This window comes from Mesoplodon densirostris, chromosome 8 (assembly GCF_025265405.1).
Source record: "Mesoplodon densirostris isolate mMesDen1 chromosome 8, mMesDen1 primary haplotype, whole genome shotgun sequence".
NCBI classification, from domain to species: Eukaryota; Metazoa; Chordata; class Mammalia; order Artiodactyla; family Ziphiidae; genus Mesoplodon; species Mesoplodon densirostris.
Genome location: NC_082668.1, coordinates 88,537,008 through 88,563,326, shown reverse-complemented (window position 1 = coordinate 88,563,326; position 26,319 = coordinate 88,537,008). Strand labels below are relative to the sequence as shown.

At 37.6% G+C, this 26,319-nt stretch overlaps 1 non-coding gene across 1 annotated transcript; it reads left to right on the top strand.

The window, feature by feature from the left end:
* Window positions 1-18,928: 18,928 nt before the first annotated feature.
* LOC132495543 (U6atac minor spliceosomal RNA) lies at window positions 18,929-19,053 on the top strand. Its single transcript, XR_009533275.1, has one exon. It is a non-coding gene; the product is annotated as a U6atac minor spliceosomal RNA (small nuclear RNA).
* Window positions 19,054-26,319: the final 7,266 nt, after the last annotated feature.

Genomic DNA, 26,319 nt, shown 5'->3' with positions numbered 1-26,319 from the left:
ACACACACACACACAAAATGGCTCTGAACTTATTTGATGATACAACTTTTTGCTTTCGCTATGAAAACCTCATCCCCACCGCACTACTAATTGGTAAATTTCTTGAGGGCAAAAAATGAATCTTCTTCATCATTGCCCATAAGTGTTCAAATATTTGCCTGATTATTGTTGTTAAATGGAATATAATTACAATAGATAATTTTTGTTGCATATTTATTATGTGCCCCATTCTTTATATATGTTATTTTTTTAACTCTCTCAATAATCCTATGAAGTAAGGAAACTAAAACTTACAGAGGTGATTTATGTGTCCCAAAAACACACAGCTGGCAATCAAATGAGATGTGACTAGAACTCAGGTCCATCTGAATCCAAAGTCCTGCTCTTTCTACCACATCAATGCTTCCCAAACCTGCCTGATCCTAAGACTCACCTTAAGTTCTTACAAAAACAAATTCCAGAGCCCCACCCCAGACCCAAGATATCAAAATCTCCAGACGTTACACTGCCCTATCTAACAGAATCTGAATCTTGAAAAAGATTATCATTAATGATCTTTCCAGAACTAAAAATCTACAGCTTTTTTTTTTTTTTTCTTTTCTTTTTGCGGTATGCGGGCCTCTCACTGTTGTGGCCTCCCCCGTTGCGGAGCACAGGCTCCGGACGCGCAGGCCCAGCGGCCATGGCTCACGGGCCCAGCCGCTCCGCGGCATATGGGATCCTCCCAGACCGGGGCACGAACCCGCATCCCCTGCATCGGCAGGCGGACTCTCAACCACTGCGCCACCAGGGAGGCCCTACAGCTTTTTAAGTTTCTATAGCTCACCTCCAGAGAGCTGGGTGTATTATTAAAAGTAACTTAGTAACACAAGGCAGAGGACAACCAAGAATGAAAAAAACTGTAGGAGAAGCGATCCAAGGAAGTAGAATGAGTATTTCCAATTCATAACCAGTGATGTAAATGAACCTAACATAACAAAAACATACTATATCACATGCCTAGACTCTCTACATTAGTAAAGCATTTCACAATCATCATTTAACAGTGATAAATCATTCAAATATTGCTCAATAATTCTCTTTATGAATCACCAAATTATAAACAAATAAAATCCAGGAGCATTTCCAACTAAGGTAAAACTAGTGTGTATTCACTAATCAGTGTCTGTGGGTTCAGGCAGTTGGGGAAGTGTGCTGGTATCTCTCCAGGATTGCTTTCCTGTGGAGAATAACAAGGGTGCCTGCTCTGCTTGACCACGATGACGCATGCTGCACATGCAGCCTTTTCAGCATTCCTTAGTGGTCTCTTTGCGCTCTGTGAAAGTCCTACAAATTTCTACAAAATTCCACCACTTGTCACCAGTGCCTCTTTTTTTGTATAACAAAAACAAACAAAAAAAACGTCAAATGCCACCCCCTATTTCAGTTACATAGACATTGCAGTGCACATACAGAAATCTGGACATTTGCCAGATTTCCCACCAACTGTGTTCATGAGGATATCAAATATGTTCAAAATCAGAGAACCATTAAAAATAACTGGTAATAACAAGAATAGAAATAACCCAAGTGAAAAATGGGCCAAAAATGTGAATAGACACTTTACCAAAGAAGATATATAAGCGGCCAATAGACATAGGAAACATGCTCAGCATCATTAGTCATTAAGAAAATGCAAGTCAAGGGACTTCCCTGGTGGTGCAGTGGTTAAGAATCTGCCTGCCAATGCAGAGGACATGGGTTCCATCCCTGGTCCAGGATGATCCCACATGCTGCGGAGCAACTAAGCTTGTGTGCCACAACTACTGAGCCCACGTACCACAACTACTGAAGCCCGCATGCCTAGAGCCCATGCTCCGCAACGAGAAGCCACCGTAATGAGAAGCCCACACACCACAACAAAGAGTAGCCCCTGCTCACCGCAACTAGAGAAAGCCCATGCGCAGCAACAAAGACCCAACGCTGCCAAAAAGAAATACATAAATTAATTTTTTAAAAATGAAGAAAATGCACATCTAAACTATGAGACACCACTATACACACTAAAATGGCAAAATAGCAGAAAGAGAGTAACAAACGTTGGCAAGGATATGGAGAAACAGGACCCCTCATACAACATTGATGGGAATGTAAAATGGTACAGCCTCTTGGGAAAACAGTTTGCCAGTTATGTACTTAAAATGTTAAACATAAATTTACCATAGAACTAAACAATTCTACCCCTAGGAATCTACCCAAGAGAATTTAAAACATATACCCACACAAAGACTTGTAGTTGAATATTCAGAGCAGTATTATTCATAGTCAAAAACAAAAACTAGAAGTGATCCAAGGGTCTATCAATTTGTAAATGGATAAACAAAATGTGGCATATTCATATAATGCTATACTATTTAACAATAAAAAGAAATGAAGTACTGATGCATGCTACAACGTGGGTGAATTTCAAAAATGTTATGTCAGTGAAAGAAGTCAGACACAAAAAAGTGTATATTGTATTATTCCATTTATCTGAACTGTCCAGAAAAGGTACATTTATAGAGACACAAAATAAAGTAGCAGTTGTTTGAAGCTGGGGGTTGAGAACAGGGAGTGCCTGCAAATGAGCACAGAGATCTTTTTAGGCTGATAGGAATGTTCTAAAGATGGAATGTGGTGATGGTTGCAAAACGATGTAAATTTACTAAAAATCATTTATTTCTACTCTAAAAACAGGTGAATTTTATCGTATGAAATTATACTGTAATAAAACAGCTAATAATAATAATTAATATACTTGCTATTTGAGATGAGTGAAATCATCAAATTTCTGTCCAGGTAGAAACTATATTACTGCTTTAGCTTTCAAAATCAACATGAGGGGCTTCCCTGGTGGCGCAGTGGTTGAGAGTCCGCCTGCCGATGCAGGGGACACGAGTTCGTGCCCCAGTTCGGGAAGATCCCACATGCCGCAGAGCGGCTAGGTCCGGGAGCCATGGCCGCTGAGCCTGCGGGTCCGGAGCCTGTGCTCCGCAATGGAAGAGGCCACAACAGCGAGAGCCCCACGTACCGCAAAAAAAAAAAAAAAAAAAAAAAAAAAAAAATCAACATGACAGGCTCTCAAATCTTAGCCTCTCCTAGGATGTCTAGGGCTTGTATCGTTTGAATCCAGAAAGTCTGACATTTTTCTCTTTCAACTCATTAGTGTAATATAAAAACTCTTCTTCTAAATTACTCTCAAGTCACCGTGCTGTGTCATGGGAAATTCCTACAATGATCATATTTCCATGAGGGAAAGCCAGATTGAAATTCAACTACACCCATTTAAATACATTTAAAGGCAATACCTCACAAAATTACATTGAATCACTGTTACTCTATGGAAGACATTGAATAAATAACAATACAACATACTGCTGTTAAAGAAATCCACAAAATACCATCTAAAAAATTATGTGCATTTATGTACTGCATCTTAATTTATGTGAATAGGAATCTTGTGATATTTCTAAATTGGCTTTTCAAATTGAAATAAACCACACACAGATATGGTAAAAGCTATAGATGATAAATAACATAATTGCTTCCAAAATTAGAGACCCTTAACAGAGAACTTACAAATGAATGTAAACTCTCCAAAGTTGGTGTTTTTTGTTTTTGGCTGCATGGCATGTGGGATCTTAGTTGCCCACCAGGGATCAAACCCATGCCTCCTGCAGTGGAAGCACAGAGCCCTAACCACTGGGCTGCCAGGGAATTCCCTCCAAAGTTGTTTTTGTATTTATCTGGACTCCCTTGGTTTCAAGAGACAAAAACCTGACTTAGCTTAAGCCAAAAAGAGGATCATATTAGATCATATAAACAATTGGGGGAAGGGAGAGGTGAACCTGGATGCATCTCCACCTTTGCTTTCAGTGAGCATTGGCTCCATTGTTCCCAGCTCCAGGTCGTATCTCCACAACCTCACAACAGAGAAAAAGGGTCTGTTCTCTGCCAGATCCACTTAAAACCCTGGGGAAGAATTGTGACTGGCCCAGCTCAAGGCCCATGCCACCCTTATCACCAGAAGGAAGCGGAGGAAATACCTGCTGGGAACATAAACATACAAGACACCTACAACTGTATTAACTGCTGAATTTCTGCCTGGCCTCCAAATACACACCAAACCTATGCACACAGCAAGCTCACCAGTTCTAATGGCAACTGTTGAAATTCACACCATAAGAAACATTGTGCCTACTATGTACAAGGAATTCTGCCAGATGATCACATTTAAGATTCATGACAACCCTGAGAGGTAATTATTATTATCCCAATTTTACAAGTAGCAATGATACCCTTCAATTCATAGCCTTCAAAACATAAGAAAGAACCCTGGAAGAGAATTCATTCATTGTTCCTATGTGTGCCTGTCTCTCTTTCTCCTCTCTTCCTCCCACTCTTTCTCCCTTTCCCTCCTCTCTCCCTCCCTCCCTCTCCTTCCTTCCTTCCTTCAAAACTGAGTCCTTTAAGACCTTGCAACTATACTTACTGTGATTCTCTCATTTGTTTAATATTAAAACAAGGACATTTTTAGTAAGTTTCTCAACTCATGCTTTACAAATATTTCGGGGAAAAAAGCATGACAGTACCTAAAGGACTTGACCTATATTAGCTCCTCTACAGACTGGTCTGTGCAACTTTTCCAAGGTTATAAATGCTTAACAACGCTCTGGAATCTTTTTTATTATCATTTAGTACTGTAACAAGTTGTCCTAACCTAATTTTCTCCCCCCTCCCTTTTTTTTAAACAGAGGAAATTTTCCTTCTGTGCATCTCTACTAAAGACTAGAAGATTTTCACCCACTGCCTTATTCATGCAACAAATTGATTCAACTCATATTTATTGAGCCCCTCCCAAGTTGCTCTCTGCAAGAGCTGAGGATAGCACTGTGAACAAAACAGACATGGTCCATGGCATGGCCTGGCATGGCACAACTCCAGGGGGCACCATTCACACAGAATACAATGCTCCTGACATGGAACTTACAGACTGATGGAAGCGTATTATGAATTGTAACCTTATCTATAAATACATTATTGCTGTTGCTACAATTATTATTACTTCTGATCTTGGAGTGAGAAAACATTTTTTTAATGGACACAAAAAGTACTAACCACAAAAGAAAAGGCTTACTAACAAAATGGGCCACAATATTGTAACTTTCTGTTCATTAAACGACACCATTAAGAGTTACAGAGTTTCTGTTTGGGATGATGAAAAAGTTTGGAAATAGATAGTAGTGATGGTTGAATATTATGAACATAATTATTGCCACTGAATTTTCCCCTAAGAATAGTAAAAATGGCAAATTTTGTTATATATATTTTACAATAATTTTAAAAAATTAATAATATACCAAAAACTATTGAATTGTACACTTTAAATTGGTGAATCGTATGGCATGTAAATTATGTCTCAAGAAAGCTGTTAATAAAAAGAGACCACTAAGAGTAAAAAGGCAAGCTAAAGAGTAGGAGAGAATATTTGCAACATGCCTGACCCAAAAAGGATGTTCCTCTAGAATATATATTGAATTCCTACCAATCAAAAAGGAAATGAATCATCCCAATAGAAAATTGGACAAGCAACTTCAATGGACATTTCATAAAAGAAGATATCCAGATGGCAAATAAACATGTGAAATTAGTAATCAGAAAATTGCTAATTAAAACCATATTGAGTGTACTATACATTCAACAGGATGGCTTAAATTTAAAAGACTAATAATACCAAATATTGGTATTATTATACCAATGTGGAGTACCTAAAACTATCAATTAGTGCCAGAAGGAGTGCAAAATGGTTCAGCAACTTTGGAAAAAAGTTCAGCAGTTTCTTATAAAGTTAAACACCTACTCTATGATCCTAAAATTACACTTAAGGGAAACAAAAACATATATATCCAGAAAAAAAATTATGCAAGAATATTCATAGTAATGTTATTTATACTAGCCAAAAACTAGAAACAATCCAAATATCCATCAACAGATGAATGTATAAACAAATTGTGGTATATTCATACAGTGGATACTGCTCAGCAATGAAGGGGAATGAACGATGTACATCAAGGGTGAAGCTCAAAAACCTTACACTAAGTGAAATAAAGCAAACACAAAAAAGTATGTTTGCATGATTCCATTTATATGAAGTTTTATAATAGGCAAAAGTAAGCTATTGGGCTTCCCTGGTGGCACAGTGGTTGAGATTCAGCCTGCTGATGCAGGGGACGCGGGTTCGTGCCCCGGTCCAGGAAGATCCCACATGCCGCGGAGCGGCTGGGCCCGTGAGCCATGGCCGCTGAGCCTGCGCATCCGGAGCCTGTGCTCCGCAACGGGAGAGACCACAACAGTGAGAGGCCCGCGTACTGCAAAAAAAAAAAAAAAAGTAAGCTATGATGATCAAAATCAGATCAGTGGTTGCCTGTGGGACGGCAGTAATTGACTGGTGGGAACAGAAGGGAAATTACTGTGATGAATGGAACTGTATCTTAATTGGGGTGTTGTTTACATGGTACATTTGTTATTCACATTTCATCAAACTGTACATAAGATTTGTGCATTTTATGTAAACTATATCTTAATTTTAAAAACTGAAACTAAATATCCATAAACAGTAGAATAAATATAGTATATTCATATAATGAACCACTATACAATGAAAATGAGCAAACATGGATGAACCTTACAGACACAATGCTGAGCAAAAGAAATCTGACACAGTGAGTATGACTTCACTTGTAAAAATTTTTAAAAAGGCAAAATTAATCTATGGTGTTAAAAGTCAGGAGAGTGATTACTTTCGGAGAGCGATGCAGGGGAGTGATTGGAGGGGAGCCTGAGGGGGATGTTTCTAGGTGTTGATAGTATTCAATCTCTTCTCTTCTATGTCTTCTTTTTTTTTTAATAAATTTATTTATTTATTTATTTTTGGCTGGATCACATCTTTGTTGCTGTGCACGGGCTTCCTCTAGTTGCGGCTAGCGGGGGCTTCTCTTCGTTGCAGTGCGCGGGCTCCTCGTTGCAGGGGATTCTCTTGCTGCAGAGCACAGGCTCTACGCGTGCGGGCTTCAGTAGTTGTGGCACGTGGGCTCAGTAGTTGTGGCTCACGGGCTTTAGAGTGCAGGCTCAGTAGTTGTGGTGCACAGGCTTAGCTGCTCTGTGGCATGTGGGATCTTCCCGGACTAGGGCTCGAACCCGTGTCCCCTGCATTGGCAGGAGGATTCTTAACCACTGTGCCGTGAGGGAAGCCCCTCTTCTATCTCTTTTTTTTTTTTTTTTTTTTTTTGTGGTACGTGGGCCTCTCACTGCTGTGGCCTCTCCCACTGCAGAGCACAGGCTCCGGACGCGCAGGCCCAGCGGCCATGGCCCATGGGCCCAGCCGCTCTGCAGCATGTGGGACCCTCCCAGACCGGGGCACGAACCTGTGTCTCCTGCATCGGCAGGCAGACTCCCAACCACTGCGCCACTAGGGAAGCCCTCTTCTATCTCTTCATGGTAGTTATACAGATTTGTTCACTGTATTCACTTGTACAGTGAGTATTCATTTATAATTTGTGTTTATATATGTTATATGTCAACAAAGTTTTTTTAATTAGTACTACTGGTGAGGAAGATACATATTTTGCACTTAATAACTTATGAATAAGTAAATGAATCTTCAGCACTGAATAAGAAACATTCCAGGGACTTCCCTGGCGGTCTAGTGGTTAAGACTCTGTGCTTCCACTGCAGGGGACACGGGTTCGATCCGTAGTCAGGGAACTAAAATCCTGCATGCTACATGGTGCAGCCAAAAAAAAAAAAAAAAAAAAGAGAGAGAGAAAGAAACATCCCAAATTTGAAAGTTAAATGTGATTATGAACTTACTTAAATTGAAATATTAGGAAACATACTTTCTAATATTAGAAATATTAGAATAGTTCATATTTAAATTTCAGTGAGCCTCTTTGCCTCTCTTTCACACATATAAAGGAGAGACTATAAAGGTCATTTCCTGACAACACCACAATATGATCAAGAGTCAGAGTGAGAATTCAAAAAGAGTTCCTATCCTCAGTGTGCCCCTGCAGAACACATGCATAAATATACTTAGATCACATATTTTTACCTGCTACAGAAAGCAGGTAGAATTCCCTAAAAAGAAAAAAAGAATATTAAATTATTGAAGTAGTGTAGAAAGAGAAAGGGAAGCAACTAGGATATGTAGAACAAAGCCTGAGATAAATATTCATAGAAGGATGTTTGGGGAATGATCAGGAGGCTTCTACTATAAGAGTCCCTGAGGTTATGCCCCTGGCCCCTAGCACAATTGAACTGTGTTTGGACAATTCACACTACTTGTCCAATCACACTGACTTGGGCAGTTCATCAAATATGATTTGATAATGTAACTTGAGTTTCTTGAGAACCAGGAAGCATGTCTTTTTTTTTTTTTTTTTTTTTTTAGGCTGCGCCATGTCTTAGCTGCGGCACTCGGGATCTTCCGCTGTGGCGTGCATGCAGGATCTAGTTCCCCGACCAGGGATTGAACCCCAGCACCCTGCATTGGGAGCGTGGAGTCTTACCCACTGGACCACCAGGGAAGTCCCAGGTAGCATGTCTTAATTAAATATTTTCCAGAACTTAACACAGTATCTTACAAATTCCAAACATTCAATATTTGAATATTTACTAATCAATTCTCAAAGTATGGAATGCAGACTCTTGAGGGGACCGAGACCCTTGCAGGAAGTCAAGATTATTTTCAGAATAGTAATAATACATTATTTGCTTTTTTTTTTTTTTAAGAAATATTGCAAATTTTATTATCAGAATTTTGCCTTTCAGATTTATTGCTATCTTTTTTTTTTTTTTCATTATTTGCTTTTTAAACTCTCATTATTTCAGGAGCATACAGTGGCATTTTCCAGATGCTACAGGATATATGATGATGTCATCATTCTGGCCATGAAATGTGTTCTTTGTATTCTTTTTTTTTTTTTTTTTTTTTTTTTTTGTGGTACGCGGGCCTCTCACTGTTGGGGCCTCTCCCGTTGTGGAGCACAGGCTCCGCAGGCTCAGCGGCCATGGCTCACGGGCCCAGCCGCTCTACGGCATGTGGGATCTTCCCGGACCGGGGCACGAACCTGTGTTCCCTGCATCGGCAGGCAGACTCTCAAACACTGCGCCACCAGGGAAGCCCTATTCTTTTGTTTTTTAGAATTCTCTGAGGTAGTAGGATTAGAATTTAAATGTGTATTTTCAGATATTAAGTTTTTTCTCAGTACTTCTATCATATTCTTGCTGGCTTTATTCAGTTATTTCTGCCATAGTCTCTGCAATCTCATTATCATGGATAAATTGTTATTTTGAAATTATTAAGTTATCGCACCTATGCAAACAAAAAAAAAGTCAGTACTATTTGTTCTCATTTTTCAACAATTTTTTAAATTTGAAAACATTTCTAAATTTTTAATTTTATCTAAAACTGTTGCTTTTAAGAAGTTAGTAATATTGTTTTCTAAAATAGAAGACTTAATATTTAAGAATGACTCTGGCTTAAAAGGGGGAGATTAAATCTACAAACATGGCTAGACCTGCTATTGTCCTCGTATTTGAGCAGATTCAGTGCCATATAATCATCAAACAGGATCTTCAGTGTGAATGTTAGACAGTAAACACATTCTCTGTTGAAACACTCTGAGTATTGAATAACTTTCTTGAATCTCATGGTGTATCCTGGAACAACTGCATTGACATTTGCACTGATGTTGCAAAAGCCGAAGATGGACAAACCTGTAACTTAATATGAATCAAGGCAATGGCACTAAACTATCGAGTTGACATTACATTTGTCTCTGTTAAATACTTGCAGAAAAACAAGCCAGCTTCCCTTTAAAATGGCCTCAATAAGGCAGCAAAAAACATTAATTTGATTACATTTTGATCCATGAGGATGCATCTTAAAATTCTCAATGACTTAGTGATAAAGTACTTTTATTGCATACTGAAATATCCTCGTAGTCTCCAGGAAAAAGCACATGTGCAATGCTGTAAACTGAACCAGCAGCTTTAAAAAAAAAAATGTGGCAAAATATACATAACATAACATGCAAATGAACTTATTTGCAAAACAGAAAGAGACTCACAGACACAGAAAACAAACTAATGGTTACTGAAGGGAAAGGGGGGTAGGGGAGGGATAAATTAGGAGGCTGGGATTAACATATACACACTACTATGTATAAAATAGATAACCAACAAGGACCTACTGTATAGCACAGGGAACTATATTCAATATTATGTAATAACCTATAAGGGAAAAGGATCTGAAAAAGAATAACTAACTAAATAATTTATATATATATATATATATATATATATGAATCTCTGTGCTGTACACCTGAAACTTACACAGTATTATACATCAACTATACTGCAATTTAAAATTATTTTTTAAATTGTGGCAAAATACACATAACACTATTTTAATCACTTTAAGTGCATAATTAGGTGGTATTAAGTACATTTACAATGTTGGGCAACCATCACCACCCATCTCCAGAACTTTTTCATCAGCCCAAAAAAAACTTTGTACCTGTTAAACAATAACTCCCCATTTCCCTCTTTTCCTAGCCCCCCAGTACCTCTATTCTACTTTCTGTCTCTATGAATTTGCCTATTCTAGGTATTTCACAGAAGCAAAATCATACAATAGCTGACATTTTGTGTCTGGCTTTTTTTCATTTGGCATGTTTTCAAGGTTCATTCAAGTTGTAGCAAGTATCCAAATTTCATTCTTTCTTATGACTAAATAATATTCCATTATATGTACACCACATTTTGTCTATCCATTCATCTATTATTCACACTTGGGTTGTTTCCACCTTCTGGCTATTGAGCATAATGCTAAAATGAACATTGGTGTATAAGTATCTGGGTTCCTGCTTTCAATTCTTTGGGGTATATATCTAGAAGTGTGATTGCTGGATCTTATAATGACACTATGTTTAACTTTATGAGAAGTTAATTGGTGTCCACAGCAGCTGTACTATTTTACAGTCCCACCAGCATTGCGTAAGAAATCCAATTTCTCCATATCCTTGCCAACACTTATTATTTTCTATTATTGATAATAGCCATCCTAATGTGTGTGTGGGCTTATTGTGGTTTTGATTTATATTTCCCTAATGACAAATGATGTTGAACATCCTTTCACGTGCCTATTGGCCTTTTACATACTTTCTTTGGAGAAATGTCTATTCACATCCTTTGCCCATTTTTGAATTGGCTTGTTTGTCTTTTTGTTATTGTGTTGTAGGAGTTCTTTACATGTTCTGGATAGTAATCACACAATTTTACTTGCAAATGTGATTGACAGACTAACTATGGTTATTCAGACTTGGTATTTGGCAGTCATTTTCTGAAATGGATGAAGTAAGCCTTTACTTTCATAGAAAACACCTGGAAGTATTTTTTTGCCAATGAAAAACATTTCAAGCAAAATTTAATATTTTGGAAAATTTGTATATACCACTATGAGCTTGACAGTGTTTCTAACACTTAAAAATTTTTTCTGGGGAGATCAGTGGTGATATTAATAAATGTGATTTTTTGATATTGTATAAAAAAACATGTCAGAAGACTTGGAAAATTCAGTGAACCAATATTTTCCAAATGATTGATACATAATGTTACCAAATTGGGTGTGAGTAAAAAAAATCTATTCAAAGTCCAGGAAAGACTAACGGATTGAAACTTACTAGTATAAGTTCCTCGATATGGCTAAGGTTTCCACAACTAAACCTCAAGAAATTATCTCTTTCAAATTGTGTCACAACAAAGAGGAATATCTACAATCATCTGAATAGGCAATGAAAATACTCCTGGCTTCTCCAACTAAATATCTTTGTCAGGCTGAATTTTCTTCAAATACTTCAACCAAAACAACATAGCACAGCAAATTGAATGCAAAAACAGATATGAGAATCCAACTGCATTCTATTAAGCCAGACATTACAGAGATAGTAAAACAAGGCTTCTCTTCTCACTAATATTTTTTGTTTTGAAAAACAGAGTTATTGGGGATTCCCTGGTGGTCCAGTGGTTAGGACTTCGCACTTTCACTGCCGAGGGCGAGGGTCCAATCCCTGGTCAGAGAACTAGAGCCCACATGCTGTGCAGTGCAGCCAAAAAAAAATTTTTTTTAATTTCTCAGTATTAATTTCCAGTAATATAAATATATCAGTAAATAGATATATCAGCATATACAACCCATATAAACAAAATATTTTTTGAGATCCTTAATAATTTGAAAGAGTATAAAACTGTCCTGACACCAAAAAGTTTGAAAACTCTAAGAATAATGTATAAATAACTGGTTAGATATTGTCATAAACTTTTTGTAAAATTAAGTTTATTTGCGTATAATTTACATGTAGTAAAATTTACCCTTTTTAGTTACATTCTATGAATTTTGGCAAATGAATACCCCTATAATCACCAAAGTCCATCATCCCCAAAAGTTTCTTCATATCCCTTTTATAGTCAAGCCCTCCCAAAGCCAGTCCCTGGCATCCACTGATCTGCATTCACTTCTGATACTTTTGCCTTTTCAGAGTGTCATATACATGAAATTATACAATATGTAGCTTTTTGAGTTTGGCTTCTTTCACTTTTTTAAAAAGTTTTTATTTTATATTGGAGCATAGTTGATTAACAATGTTGTTTTAGTTTCAGGTGTACAGCAACGTGATTCATTTATACATATACATGTTATCTATTCTTTTCAAATTCTTTTGCCATTTAGGTTATTACAGAGTATTGAGCAGAGTTCCCTGTGCTATACAGTAGGTACTTGTTGGTTTTCTGTTTTAAATATAGCAGTGTGTACATGTCAATCCCAAACTCCCAATCTATCCCTCCCTACCTCTCTCCCCCAGCGCCCCCACCCCCGTAACCATAAATTCATTTCTCTAAGTCTGTGAGTCTGTTTCTGTTTTGTAAATATGTCCATTTGTATCATTTTGGCTTCTTTCACTGAATGTAATGCTTTTGAAATTCACCCACATTATTGCATTTATCAGTAATTAATTTTCTTAACTGATGAGTAGTATTCTATGGTATGTATGGATGTACCACAAATTGTCCATTCAGGGATTTCCCTGGTGGTCCAGTGGCTAAGACTCTGCACTCCCAATGCAGGGGGCCCAGGTTCAATCCCTGGTCAGGGACCTAGATCCCATGTGCCTCAACTAAGATCCAATGCAGCCAAATAAATAAATAAATAATAAATAAATATTTTTGAAAATTTATCCATTCACCAGTCGGTGAACATTTGGGTTCATTTTTTTTTTCCAATTTTGAATTAAGCTGTTATAAACATCTATATACAGGTGTCTACGTGAACATGTGTCTTCATTTCTCTGAGGTAAATACCCACAAGTGAAATTCTGAGTCATGATAAGTGTATGTTTAACTTTATAAGAAACTGCCAAACTATTTTCCAAGGAAGTCATTTTGCATTCCTATAAGCAATGTGTGAGAATTCCAGGTGTTCTGTATTTTCTCCAGCACTTGGTATTGTGAGTTTTCTCTTTTTCCTCCTATTTTATTTTAGCCACTCTAATAGATGGTAATAGTTGCTACTAAACTTTTCAAAGATTTATCTTTGGTTTCCTCGAGTAAATTATTAACTGTCTAGTGGAAGGAGTTACACATCTATGTAGCTCCCAGTTACCATTAGAAAAGTGTCTATTACATAGAACCAATGGCAAATTTTACTATTCCATCACATAAATTTTAAGCGAACGGGTCTCCTGTTGATGTGGCGAAAGTATTTGCTTGTTAAGTCTTGTGGTATCCATTTAAATTACTCTTTAATCCTCTTTATCAATGTCCTGTACAAATCAATCTTGCTCCTATACTTTTTTAAAGAGTTAGCAATAGAAAAGCAGCTTTCTTCTACATCTCAAGTTCTTGTCACCACTATGGAGAGTTCAACGTCTGTGCAGATAATATACCGGACATTGATCTTCTCCCTCTACTCCCCTGCAGCCAACCATTCTCATGGACTCACCCTCAGCTTTGTCATTTCTTAGAACTGATTCACATACTAATGTATTTTGTACCACATTTTAGTGACTAACTTTTTTTAAACATTCCAATTATTTTAAGTAAATTTAAAGAGATGTGCAAACATCACCAAAATCCAGTTTTAGAACATTTTCATCATCTTAAAAAAGATCCCTCGGGCTTCCCTCATGGCTCAGTGGTTAAGAATCCGCCTGCCAATGCAGGAGACACGGGTCAGAGTCCTGGTCCAGGAAGATCCCACATGCAGTGGAGCAACAAAGCCCGTGCGCCACAACTACTGAGCCTGCGCTCTAGAGCCCACAAGCCACAACTACTGAGCCCACGTGCCTAGAGCCTGTGCTCTGCAATAAGAAAAGCCACCGCAATGAGAAGCACACGCACCGCAACAAAGAGTAGCCCCTGCTCACTGCAACTAAAGAAAGACTGCACGCAGCAGCAAAGACCCAACGCAGCCAAAAATAAAATAAAATAAAAATAAAAATAAAAAAGATCCCTCATGCTCTTTCCAGTCAATCACTGTTCCTGCCTCCAGCCCCATGTGCTATATACAAATATTAAACCTCAGTATTCCCTTATTTGAACTCAACCTCTGTTATTCTAGATCTCTTACTCCTTTTCTTCCATTAAAACTATTATTAACATGATTAAGTCCTCACCCCTCTACTACTATCTCCCTCAATTTCATCCCCTTCCTTGTCTCTTTTTTCTCCATCTAGCCACATACTCCCTGGTCCATCACCAAAAACATCGTCCTGCCAGTTCCACCCACACTCACCCCTCATGCTTCTATTGTCAAAACTACTATCTTGAATCTGTTCAACTTTAAGGCCTCCCTTGCCCCTGACTCAATATTTCAGGAGAAAAAATAAATAACTTTGCAGAATGGTGCATTAGAGTTATTGCCTTTGAGGAAATTTCTTCAACCTGATAAAAGAGCATCTGTGAAAAACCCACAGCTAACACCATGCTTAATAGTGAAAGACTGAAAGTTTTCCCTCTAAGATCAAGAAAGCCTACTTTCACCACTGTTATTAATATTGTATTAGAGGTTCCACCCTGAGTAATTAGACAAGGGGGGAAAAAATCAAGATTGAAAATAAAGAAGTAAAACTATTTCTATTTGCAGATGACAGGGCATTATATATAGAAAATACTAAGAAATACACATACACACAATTAGAGCTAATGAGTTCAGAAAAGTTGCAGGACCAATAACAAAAATCAATTGTATTTCTATACACTAGCAACGAATGATCTGAAAATAAAATAAAGAAAACAATTCAATTTACAATAGCATCAAAAAGAATAAAGTACTTAGTAATGAATTTAACAAAAAAGTGCAAGACATACACTTAAAACTATAACATATTGTCAAAAGAAATTAAAGAAAGTCTTAAAGATTGAAAGGCATCCCATGTTTATAGATTGGAAGATTTAATATTATTAAGATGGTAATACTCCCAAATTGATCTACAGATTCACTGCAACTCCTATCAAAGTCCCAACTGTTTTGTTTTGGGGGTTTTTTTTGGCAGAAATTTACCAATTGGTCTTAATATTCATATGGAAATGCAAGCGACCCAGAGAGTTGAGACAATCTTGGAAGGGAAGAACAAAGTTGAAGGACTTATACTTCCCATTTCAAAACTCGCTACAAAGCTATAGTAATAAAGACAATGTGGTATTGACATAAGGAGACACATATAGATCATGAAATAGAAGTGGGAGTCTAGAAATAAACTCATACATCTATGTTCAATTGATTTCTACAAGGATGCTAAGACCACTCAATGGGAGACAACATAGTCTTTTCAATAAGCTGTGTTTAGTTAACTGGATATCCACATACAAAAGAATAAATGTGTATCTCTACATCATACTATATTAAAAAATCTACTCAAGATCAAAGACCTAAATGAAAGAGCTAGAACTATAAAACTCTTAGAACACATAGGTGTAAATTTTCATACCTTGAATTGGGCAACAGTTTCTTAGAAATAACACTTAAAAATAGATTCAATATCATCAAAATTTTAAACTTTTGCATGTTAAGGGAAAGGGAAAACACAACCCACAGAGTGTGAGAAAGTATTTGCAAACCATCTATTGGATAAGGATCTAGTATCCAGAATATGCAAAGAACTCTTACAACTCAACAATAAGAACACTAATAATACAATTTTTAAATGAGCAAAGGATTTGGATAGTCATTTATTTGAAAAAGATATACAAATTGCCAAGAAGGATATGAAAAAAAAGCTCAATATCACCAGTCATCAGGAAAATGCAAATACCACTTCACACCTGCTAAGATGGCTATAATTTAACAAATAGAAAACACGTGTTGTTGACAATACAGAAAAAATTAGAATCCTCATACATTGCTTGTAGGAAGGTAATGCAGTGCAGCCACTGTGGAAAAGTTCAGTGTTCCTCAAAAAGTTAAACATAAAATTAACATATGACCCAGCAGTTCCACTCCCAGATATATAGTCTAGAGAACTGAAGACATATTCACGCTAAAACTTGTGCATTAATGTTCACAGCAGTGTTATTCATAATAGCCAAAAAGTCAAAACAACTTAAATGTCTATTAACTGATGAATGGATACACAAAAGTGGTACATCTATACCATGAAATATTATGCAGACATAAAAAGGAGCAAAATTCTGATACATGCTACAACATGGATGGACCTTGAAGACATGCTAAATGATGAAGCCAGAAACAAAAGGATGCATATGACTTTATTTGCATGAAATGTTTGGAACAGGCAAATTCATAGAAACAGAAAGCAGATTAGTGATTGCCAGGTGCTAGGGGAAGAGGAGGAATAGGGAGTATTACTAATGGGTGTGGTGCTTCTTTCTGGATTGATGAAAGTGTTCTAGAATTAGCGCTGTTGGTAATACAACCTTGTAAATCTACTTAAAAATCACTGAATTTTATACTTTCAAGTGACAAATTTTACCTCAATTAAAAATACACATATATGGCCTATAATATTTCTGCTTCCAGGAAGAGAGAGTAGATGTACTTTTCTTTATTCACCCCTGAGTACAACTGAAAACCCTGGACATTATATATAAAACAAACATGAAAAAACTCTGAAAGGGGAGAGAAAAAGGCAGACTGGCTAGGGCCCTAAGATCAAAGCAAGAACACAGTGGGTAAGTTCCCTGAGTTTTCTTTTTGTCTCATATAGTCCAGACTTCGAGCTGAAGAATCCAGCAATTCATGAACACCAATAGATGCAGACAAAAAGGGAAAGGGGCAGTCTATCAAGAAGGAAAACTTTCAGACAATAATCACTCTATTCCAGCCAAACACCACAGAAAACACTGTGGTCCCATCCACATCCACACTAGTAAAGGCCAAGTGGGGAGCCTAGACTTCCACCTTACTCAGGTTGTGCCAAGGTCCCCATCCCCTGCTCCTCCCAACCCCATTTTTAGTGGAGACCACATAGGGAGCCTACACTTCCATCCCCATTTGACAATAATAAGGAATATAACATGGGATATCACTATAGCTCATGAAAGATAATAAGGAAATATTAATAAACAACTTTACACACATAGATTTCACAACTTAGATAAAATGAACCAATTCCTTGAAAAATAGAAATTACTACAACCTAATATGAAATAGATAATTTGAATAATGCTATAGCTAATAAGGAAATTAAATCCATAAGTTAACACCCCCTCATTTCCAGGCCCAGATAGTTTCACTTGAGAATTTTACCAAACAATTAAAGAAGAATTAACATTAATTCTATGCAATCTCTTCCAGAAAAAGTAATAGAAGGGAACATATTCCATTCACTTTATGAAGCTAGTATTACCCTGCTACTGAAACCAAACAAAGCCAGTACAAAAAATGAAAACTACAAATAGTAATCATAAATATAGATGCAAATATCTTTAATAAAATATTAGCAAATAGAATTCAACAATGTATAAAAAGAATTTTACATGCTGATCAAGTAGGATTTCATCCAGGAATGCAAGGCTGGTTCAATACTTGAAAATCAATCAATGTAATCTACCATATTAAAGGCTAAAGATGAAAAAAAATCACATGATCATATCAGTTGATGTAGAAAAAGCCTTTCACAAAATTTAATACCTATCCATGATCAAAACTCTCAGAAAACAAGGAATAGAGGAGAACTTCCTCAGCTTGATGATATACATCTACAAAAAACCTACAGCTAACACTATACTTAGTGGTGAAAGAATGAATGCTCTCCCCCCCAAACTAGAAGTAAGGCAAAGATGTCCACTCTCACCACTCATATTCAACATAACACTAGAAGTGCTAGTCAGTGCAGTAAGGCAAGCAAAGGAAATATAAGGCATGTCAATGAGAAAGGAAGAAATTAATTTGTCCCTAGTTGGAGATGACATGATTTTCTACATAGAAAATTACAAGGAATCTACCAAAAGCAAGACAAAACAAAACAAAAAGTTCCCAGAACAAGTGAGTATAGTAAGATTGCAGGACACAATATAAACACAAAAATCTATTATATTGGGTTGGCCAAAAATTTCCTTTGGTTTTAAGTAAAAATAAAACCCACATTTTTCATTGTCACCAAGAACTTTATTGAACAACGTATTCACCGTTTTGTTCCACTACCTTCTGCCATTTTTCAGGCAACTTCATAACTCCATCTTCCCAAAACTTTTTATCTCTTTGAGCAAGGAACTGTTCCAGGTGCCTTTTACAATCTTCCAGGGAACTGAAATTTCTTCCGTTAAGAGAACTTTGTAAAGACCGAAATAAATGGAAATCTGAAGGTGCAATGTCCGGTGAAAACGGCAGATGGTGCTGTATGAAAGGAGAGAAGGTTAGCACTCCCCTTGACAAGAGGGAAGAGGCCTTCGGGCCTAACAACATGCATACAGTTAAGGCATTGCCATTTACTTCATGGCATCTAACAACTGTTTTTAACCATTTATGATAAAAACTCTCCAGAAAGTGGGCACAGAGGGAAACTACCTCAACATAATAAAGGCCATATACGACAAACCCACAGCAAACATCATTCTCAATGCTGAAAAACTGAAAGCACCACTAAGATCAGGAAGGAGACAAGGATGTCCACTCTCAGCACTATTATTCAACATAGTTTTGGAAGTCCTAGCCACAGCAATCAGAGAAGAAAAAGAAATAAAACGGGGCTTCCCTGGTGGTGCAGTGGTTGAGAGTCTGCCTGCCGATGCAGGGGACACAGGTTCGTGCCCCGGTCTGGGAGGATCCCACGTGCCGCAGAGCAGCTAGGACTGTGAGCCATGGCCGCTGAGCCTGCGTGTCCGGAGCCTGTGCTCTGCAAAGGGAGAGGCCACACAGTGAGAGGCCCGCATACCACAAAAAAAAAAAGAAAGAGGGCTTCCCTGGTGGCGCAGTGGTTGAGAGTCCGCCTGCCGATGCAGGGGACACGGGTTCGTGCCCCGGTCCAGGAAGATCCCACATGCCGCGGAGCGGCTGGGCCCGTGAGCCATGGCCACTGAGCCTGCGCATCTGGAGCCTATGCTCTGCAACGGGAGAGGCCACAACAGTGAGAGGCCCGCGTACCGCAAAAAAAAAAAAAAAAGAAAAGAAAGAAAAGGAATACAAATTGGAAAAGAAGAAGTAAAACTGTCACTGTTTGCAGATGACATCATACTATACATAGAGAATCCTAAAAATGCCACCAGAAAACTACTAGAGCTAATCAATGAATTTGGTAAAGTTGCAGGATACAAAATTAATGCACAGAAATCTCTTGCATTCCTATACACTAATGATGAAAAATCTGAAAGAGAAATTAAGGAAACACTCCCATTTACCATTTCAACAAAAAGGATAAAATACCTAGGAATAAACCTACCTAGGGAGACAAAAGACCTGTATGCAGAAAACTATAAGACACTGATGAAAGAAATTAAAGATGATACCAACAGATGGAGAGATATACCATGTTCTTAGATTGGAAGAAGCAATATTGTGAAAATGACTATACTACCCAAAGCAATCTACAGACTCAATGCAATCCCTATCAAATTACCAATGGCATTTTTTACGGAACTAGAACAAATCAACTTAAAATTTGTCTGGAGACACAAAAGATCCCGAATAGCCAGAGCAGTCTTGAGGGGAAAAAACGGAGCTGGAGGAATCAGACTCCCTGACTTCAGACTATACTACAAACCTACAGTCATCAAGACAATATGGTACTGGCACAAAAACAGAAACATACATCAATGGAACAAGATAGAAAGCCCAGAGATAAACCCACACACCTATGGTCAACTAATCTATGACAAAGGATGCAAAGATATACAATGGAGAAAAGACAGTCTCTTCAATAAGTGGTGCTGGGAAAACTGGACAGCTACATGTAAAATAATGAAATTAGAACACTCCCTAACACCATACACAAAAATAAACTCAAAATGGATTCCAGACCTATATGCAAGACCAGACACTATAAAACTCTTAGAGGAAATCATAGGAAGAACACTCTTTGACAAAAATCACAGCAAGATCTTTTTTGATCCACCTCCTAGAGTAATGGAAATAAAAACAAAAGTAAACAAATGGGACCTAATGAAACTTAAAAGCTTTTCCACAGCAAAGGAAACTATAAACAAGAGGAAAAGACAACCCTCAGAATGGGAGAAAATATTTGCAAATGAATCAACGGACAAAGGATTAATCTCCAAAATATATAAACAGCTCATGCAGCTCAATATTAAAGAAACAAACAACCCAATCAAAAAATGGGTAGAAGGGCTTCCCAGGTGGTGCAGTGGTTGAGAGTCCGCCTGCTGATGCAGGGGACACGGGTTCGTGCCCCGGTCTGGGAGGATCCCACATGCTGCGGAGTGGCTGGGCCCGTGAGCCATGGCCGCTGAGCCTGCGCGTCCGGAGCCTGTGCTCCGCAACGGGAGAGGCCGTAACAGAGAGAGGCCCGTGTACCACAAAATAAATAAATAAGTAAATAAAACAGTATTTTAATAAAAAAAAAAAAATGGGTAGAAGACCTAAATAAACATTTCTCCAAAGAAGACATACAGATGGCCAAGAAGCACATGAAAAGCTGCTCAACATCACTAATTATTAGAGAAATGCAAATCAAAACTACAATGAGGGGCTTCCCTGGTGGTGCAGTGGTTGAGAGTCCGCCTGCCGATGCAGGGGACGCGGGTTCGTGCCCCGGTCTGGGAGGATCCCACATGCCGCGGAGTGGCTGGGCCCATGAGCCATGGCCACTGAGCCTGCGCAACCAGAGCCTGTGCTCCGCAACGGGAGAGGCCACAACAGTGAGGGGCCTGCGTACCGCAAAAAAAAAAACAAAAAAAAACTACAATGAGGTATCACCTCACACCAGTTAGAATGGGCATCATCAGAAAATCTACAAACAACAAATGCTGGAGAGGGTGTGGAGAAAAGGGAACCCTCTTGCCCTGTTGGTGGGAATGTCAATTGATACAGCCACTATGGAGAACAGCATGGAGGTTCCTTAAAAAACTAAAAATAGAATTACCATATGATCCAGCAATCCCACTACTGGGCATATACCCAGAGAAAACCATAATTCAGAAAGACACATGCACCCCAGTGTTCAATGCAGCACTATTTACAATAGCCAGGACATGGAAGCAACCTAAATGCCCATCGACAGATGAATGGATAAAGAAGTTGTGGTACATATATACAATGGAATATTACTCAGCCATAAAAAGGAATGAAATTGAGTCATTTGTTGAGACGTGGATGGATCTAGAGACTGTCATACAGAGTGAAGTAAGTCAGAAAGAGAAAAACAAATATCGTATATTAACGCATGTATGTGGAACCTAGAAAAATGGTACAGATGAACTGGTTTGCAGGGCAGAAGTTGAGACACAGATGTAGAGAACAAGCGTATGGACACCAAGGGGGGAAAACCGTGGTGGGGTGGGGATGGTGGTGTGCTGAATTGGGCGATTGGGATTGACATGTATACAGTGATGTGTATAAAATTGATGACTAATAAGAACCTGCAGTATAAAAAAAAAACAAACAAACAAAAGACAACTAATACTAAACTTTCTTTGGGTTATTTGTATGGAAATATGTTAATATAAATGTTTCAGACATTACATGAAATTTCTAAAAATCTTATATGTTCTGGTATAATGTTATAAGTCATAATTCTAGTTATTACTTTAAAATGTATATCTCAGAAATAAAAAAAATTAAAAAATAAAGAAAAAAATAAAGGAAAAAAAAGAAAAAAAAAGGTAAAGAAAAAAAATAAAGAAAATAATAAAGAAAGAAAAGAAAGAAAATGGCTGATGAATGAGAACTTCCCAGCCAAGCTGTAATTGTTTTTGCCTGGTCATCAAACAAACATGCAGTCTTGCATTATCCTGATGGAAGATTATGCGTTTTCTGTAATTCTGGATGTTTTTTGTCTAGTGCTGCTTCCAGTTGGTCTAATTGGGAGCAGTACTTGTGGGAATTAATCGTTTGGTTTTCCGGAAAGAGCTCATAATAGAGGACTCCCTTCCAATCCCACCATATATACAACTTCACCTTCTTTGGATGAAGACCGGCCTTTGGTGTGGTTGGTGGTGGATAATTTTCCTTGCCCCATGATCTCTTCTGTTCCACATTATTGTACAGTATCTACTTTTCATCACCTGTCACAATTTGTTTTAAAAACATAACATTTTCGTTACGTTTAAGTAGAGACTCACATACGGAAATACAGTCAAGAAGTTTTTTTCACTTAACTTATGTGAAAACCAAACATCAAAGCAATTAACATAACCAAGCCAGTGCAGATGATTTTCAACTCTTGATTTGGATATTTTGAGTATGTCGGCTATCTCCCGTGTGGTGTAACATTGATTGTTCTCAATTAATGTCTCGATTTGATTGCTATCAACTTCAACTGGTCTACCCGACCGTGTAGCATCATCCAATGAGAAATCTCCAGCATGAAACTTGGCAAACCACTTTTGACACATTCAATCAGTCACAGCACCTTCTCCATACACTGCACAAATCTATTTTTGCATTTTAGTTGCGTTTTTACCTCTCTTGAATTAATAAAGCATAATATGCCGAAAATGTTGCTTTTTTTCTTCCATCTTCAATATTAAAATGGCTTCACAAAAATTCACCAATTTTGATAAGTTTTTTTAAAAATGCATGCTGATACGACAGCTGTCACAATACAATCTAACAAAATTTGAAAACAAAACTTCGAATGAAGTTAAAGACAACTAAGAGATACTAGGGCCATCTTATAGAAAAAACCAAACCCTTTGGCCAACCCAATATTTCTATATATCAGCAATGAACACACGGACAACAAAATTTTAGATGCAATACCACTTACACTTGTGCAAAATAAAAATTAAATACTTAGGTGTAAGTCTAGCAAAATATGTAGAACACATACACAGAAAACTACAAAACACTGATGAAATAAATCTAAGGCTTAAATAAATGAAAAGAGACTGTGTTCATGGACTGGAAAATTCGATGTTGTTAACATATCAATTCTTCACAAACTGAAATGCAGATTTAACCTAATTCCTATTAAAATACCAAGAACATTTTCTGTAATATAGACAATACTACTCTAAAATCTATATGGAGGGACTTCCCTGGTGGTGCAGTGGTTGGGATTCCACAGTCCCAGTGCAGGGGGTCTGGGTTCAATCCCTGGTCAGGGAACTAGATCCCACATGCATGCCGCAACCGAGAGTTCACATGCCAGAGCTAAGGGGACAGCGTGTGCAACTAAGGAGCCCTGGAGCTGCAACTAAGGAGCCAGCAAGCTGGAACTAAGGAGCCCATGAGCCGCAACTAAGACCCGGCACAACCAAATAATTAATTAATTAATTAAATATTAAAAAATAAAATAAAATCTATATGGAAAGGCAAAGAAATTAGAATAGCTAAAATACTTTATAAAAAGAAAAATAAGGACTTCTCTGGAAGTCCAGTGGTTGATACTTCACCTTTCAATGCAGGGGGTGTGGGTTCAATCCCTGGTTGGTGAGCTAAGATCCCACATGCCTCACAGCCAAAAAAACAAAACATAAAACAGAAGCAATATTGTAACAAATTCAATAAAGACTTTTAAAAAATGGCCCACATCAAAAAAATTATTAAAAAATTTTTTAAAAAAGAAGAAGAAAGTGGGAAGAATCAGCCTACCCAATTTCAAGATGTATTATATAGCTTCAGTAATCAAGACTGTATGGTATTGGAGGATGTACAAATACACAGAACAATGGAACAGACTAGAAAACCCGGAAATTGACCCAAACAAATACACTGAAATGAATTTTCACAAAGGTGCAAAAACAATAATGGAGAAAGTATAGCCTTTTAAACAAATGGTGCTGAAGCAAATGTACATTCATAGGGACGGGAACAAAATCCTCTACCTAAACATGACACTTTATACACAAAAATACCTCAAAATGGATTAAATAAAAAATGGAAAACTATAAAAGCTTTACCAAGAAAAAAAAAACATAGGCGTAAATCTTTTTTAGTTCTAAGATTAGACAAAGAGTTCTTAGGCTTGACATCAAAAGCAATATATGTGAGGGACTTCCCTGGTGGCCCAGTGGTTAAGAATCCACCTGACAATGCAGGGGACGTGGGTTCAATCCCTGGTCCGGAAAGATCCCACATGCTGCGGAGCAACTAAGCCTACAACTACTGATCCTGCGCTCTAGAGCCTGTGAACCACAACTACTGAAGCCCACGTGCCTAGAGCCCGTGCTCCGCAACAAGAGAAGCCACTGCAATGAGAAGCCCGTGCACCGCAATGAAGAGTAGCCCTCGCACAACAATGAAGAGTAGCCCTCGCTCACTGCAACTAGAGAAAGCCCGCACGCAGCAACGAAGACCCAACGCAGCCAAAAATTAATTAGTTAATTAATTTTCTAAAAAATCACTATATATGAAAAGAAAACCTGATAAATTGGACCTCACCAAAATTTAAAACTTTTGTTTTTCAAAAGATTCTAAGAGGATAAAAGACAAGCTGCAAACTTAGAGAAATACTTGGAAACCACATATCTGACAAAGGTCTAGTATCTAGAATATATAAAGAAATCCCCAAACATAACATTAAAAAACAAAACAAAACAAAAACACACCAAACAATTCAACTAGAAAATGAGCAAAAGAAATGAACAGACATTTCACCAAAATGGATATACAGATGGCAAAGTACATGAAAAAAATGTTCAACATTACTAGCCATTAAGGAAGTGGAAATTAAAACCACAATGAGATATCACCACATATCTATCTGAATAGCTAAAATTAAAAATAGTAGTAACACCAAATGCTGGCTAGGATGCAGAGAAACTGGATCATTCATATATTACTGGTGGGAATGTAAAATGTTATAGCCACTCTGGAAAAGTTTGACAGTTTCTTAAAAAACTAAACATGCAATTACCATAGGGCAGTTGCACTGAGCAATTGCACTCCTAGGCATTTATCCCAGAGAAATGAAAACTTATGTTCACACAAAAATTTTACAGAAGTTTCCATAGCAACTTTATTTGTAATAGACAAAAAGCTGAGGCAACCCAGATATTCTTCAATGGGTGAAAATTTAAACAAACTGGTACATCCATACCATAGCAGTAAAAAGGAACAAACTATTGATACACACAACTTGGATCTCCAGAAAATTATGTTGAGTAAAAAAAAAAGCCAGTCCCCAAAGTTTACATACTGTATACTTCCATTTATATAAAATTCTTGAAATGACAAGATCCTAAAAATGGAGAACAGATTAGTAGTTGCTAGGAGTTAAACAGGGAGTGGGGGGACTGGAGTGAAGTGGGTGTGGCTACAGAAGTGCAACATGAATGATCTTCAAGGTGATGGAAATGTTGTCTTGACTGTATTTGTCAATATACTGGTTGTGATACTGTACTACAGTTCTGCAAAATGTTATTGTTAGGGGAAACGGGGTAAAAGATACACAGGATCTCTGTGCTGTTTTTTACGATTATGTATGAATCTACAATTACCTCAAAATAAAAAAAAAAAAAAAGCGCCTTTTCCTCAGATGGGTCAACTGTCCTTCCATATACTCGGCTAGTCTGGATCATCCATTTAGCTCAAACTGCTCACTCTAGCTCGTTCCTCTCAACAGATACCACCACCACCAAACATTTACTGGGCATTTGTTATGTGAC